General features: G+C 53.2%; 1 pseudogene; it reads left to right on the top strand.

Annotated features, from left to right (window-relative positions):
- The first annotated feature begins 974 nt into the window (after positions 1-974).
- On the top strand, positions 975-1705 carry LOC108509797 (annotated as a pseudogene).
- The last annotated feature ends 976 nt before the right edge of the window (positions 1706-2681 follow it).

Here is a 2681-nt window from a genome sequence, read left to right as displayed (position 1 = left end):
AGCAGCACCACCTGGCAAAGAGCTCAGCAAGACCACCAAAGGGAAGGGGACAGCACTCTGCTGTGCTACCTCTATGCTGAATGTGTCCATCCATCCTACATCTCACAGGAGAACAGCACCTGAACATCGGTCCCTTCAATCCAATACCCATTTCCTGGGAGGTCTCAGACTTTGCCCCACTGAGCACCAGGCTGATGAGCTGTAGAAGTGCAACTGGTGTTGGCCTGGGAATGAGGAGCCTGTATCCCATCCCAGTCACCAGCAACAGTCCAGCATAAGGGGATCTATTCAGGCCTGCAGAGGTGGGCAGACTTTCCTTGCACATAATGCAAGAAATAAAGGGTGCAGAACACAGGGGCTGCATTTCAGTTTGTCTGGACACTTCTCTGCAGAGTTGAAGGCAGCACTGTTCAGCTGCAGATGGGCAACTTCTGGCAAGGGCAGCTAGCTACTCTGTGGTGCTTTGGACACACTGGGAGGGACCCCTGGACATGACCTTCACATACTCTCATCATGAGGGTCCCACAACCCATGGGGGGGTTCATGCATCTCTGCATGGAGCCAAGCAGAACTCTGTATGCTCAAATAAGGCCTACAAATATCAGCTGGGGAGTCTGCTGAGGAAATGAAGCATGTCCCCTCACATGGGAGTTCCTGGTCATGCAGATGTGAAGAACAAGAGCGGTGCCCATTTCCTGAAACTTTACCACAAACAAGACCACAGGAACAACCCAGGTGAACATCACCTGCCCACACGGAATGCCAACAGCCCTTGATCTCAGTCTTCTGCCTGTGCTGACGTCTTTCTGCCCTGCAAATCCTTGACCCACTCAGCACTTAGGGAAATGACCTTTCATAAAGGAAAGCACGTGGCATGTGCCAGGAAATGAAAAGGCAGCAGGGCAGGAAACCAGGACACAGCCCCTACCATTAGCTGGGATGGTTCACAACTGACATGAGCTGGTCAGAAAATTATGACTTGCACAAAGGTGCCTGTGGGCCTGGGGCAGTGCAGGACTGCTATAAAAGGCAGCCCAAGTCTCTGCTCTCGCATCCACTTCTCTCACCTCCTTCTCCTTGGGAATCAGGTGAGTGGGAAGCCTCTTCTCCTTCTCCTCCTGCTTCAAGACCACGTCTTTCCTCACTGCAGGTCTCAGCTGATATGGGCTGTGTTAGCCCAGGGCTGGGAGCTGCTTCTGCTGGAAGAGGGAAGGGGAGAGAAGGTGTTGTGCAGAGAGAGGCTGGGACTTGGCTGAGGAGGCTGCTGGGCTTTGGGCTGGGCAGTATCATGTGGGGCAGGAGGTGCCTTGTCTGCAGGGGGGTTGGGTGCAGGGCTGCTTCTCATGTGTGTCTGCTTTGTGCTTCTCCCTGCCCTGTGTGCCAGCTGCCCCTGTGAGCCAGAGACATGTCGTGCTGCCAGCCCTGCAACCCTTGCTGCCAGCCCTGCGGCCCCACCCCGCTGGCCAACAGCTGCAATGAGTGCTGTGTCAGGCAGTGCCAGGACTCTGTCGTTGCCATCCAGCCCTCCCCCGTTGTGGTGACCCTGCCCGGGCCCATCCTCAGCTCCTTCCCACAGAACACCGTGGTGGGATCCTCCACCTCTGCTGCCGTTGGCAGCATCCTCAGCTGTGACGGAGTGCCCATCAACTCCGGGGGCTTTGACCTCTCCTGCATCACCAACCGCTACAGGTGTCGGCCCTGCTAAAGCTGCTGGCAACGTCCTGGGGCAAGAACCTCCAAGACCTCACAATATGGGGCTGAACTGAGAACAGAGCTTCAGGACATTGTATTTAAAGCTTCAAGGCATTGTTCCCTTCTTCTAGTCTCTCCTCTCCCTTTTTCTTTGCTGTTTGTGTCTCCCCAGGCCAGCCCAGGGGGACCTGTTGCCCTTTCTGCAGATGGACACCCTGCAGGAGCTCCACTGCATCTTAGTGGCTGCTCCTTGTGCCCTGTGTGAGCCACCTCCTTTGCTTCTTTAGACTCAATAAAGTTTTTGTGCATCCAAGTACCTTCTGAGTCGTCCTTTGTTCTCTCAGAACTCTTCCTGTGGGCTCAAGGATTAAGGTGTAGAAGCAGTAGGTGAGACTCCCTGCAATGGATTTTCCTTTGTGAAAATCAACTTCACTGAGGGGCACGACCATTCTCTTAGAGGAGTATTTCTTCTCCCCACCATGGGCTCTGCAGGGAACAGGACCAATCTGTGCAGTTACACTGGAAGGACAATTTCTGTTGCTAAGCCCAGGAAGGCACAGCCAAGCATGGATCTGAGCCTCATTATACTCTGGGCCCAGGAAATGAACCCCCGGCTTCCTCAGGATGGAGCCCTTCAGAGCACAGCAGAACTTTCCCCTACATGTGTTAGATAATCCCTCCACTCTTCTGGGTATCTCTATCTGCCACCTGAGACAGAAGTCTAATTTGGACCTGCTGACTCATCCCTTGGGACTTCTCATTTCTCTTGGTTGTGACAAAAGTTCATTTCCTCGAGTCCCCCTGTGCTATTCTCTGTCTCCAGTGTATGTCTCTTTAGGTGATCAGTTTCAGGAAATAAATAGTACATCTGCCAAGCACATCCCCATTTCTCCCAGGTATGGACATGTGTGTTCACCACTGGTAACCACATGGGCACTGTACTGGTTTTAACACCAGCAGGAAATTAAACTCTAAATAAGCCACTCTCC

Source organism: Lepidothrix coronata, unplaced genomic scaffold (assembly GCF_001604755.1).
Source record: "Lepidothrix coronata isolate B3197 unplaced genomic scaffold, Lepidothrix_coronata-1.0 Scaffold406, whole genome shotgun sequence".
In the NCBI taxonomy this organism is placed as follows: domain Eukaryota; kingdom Metazoa; phylum Chordata; class Aves; order Passeriformes; family Pipridae; genus Lepidothrix; species Lepidothrix coronata.
Note: the sequence above shows the minus strand (reverse complement) of the source record. Positions and strands in the feature narration are given on the sequence as shown.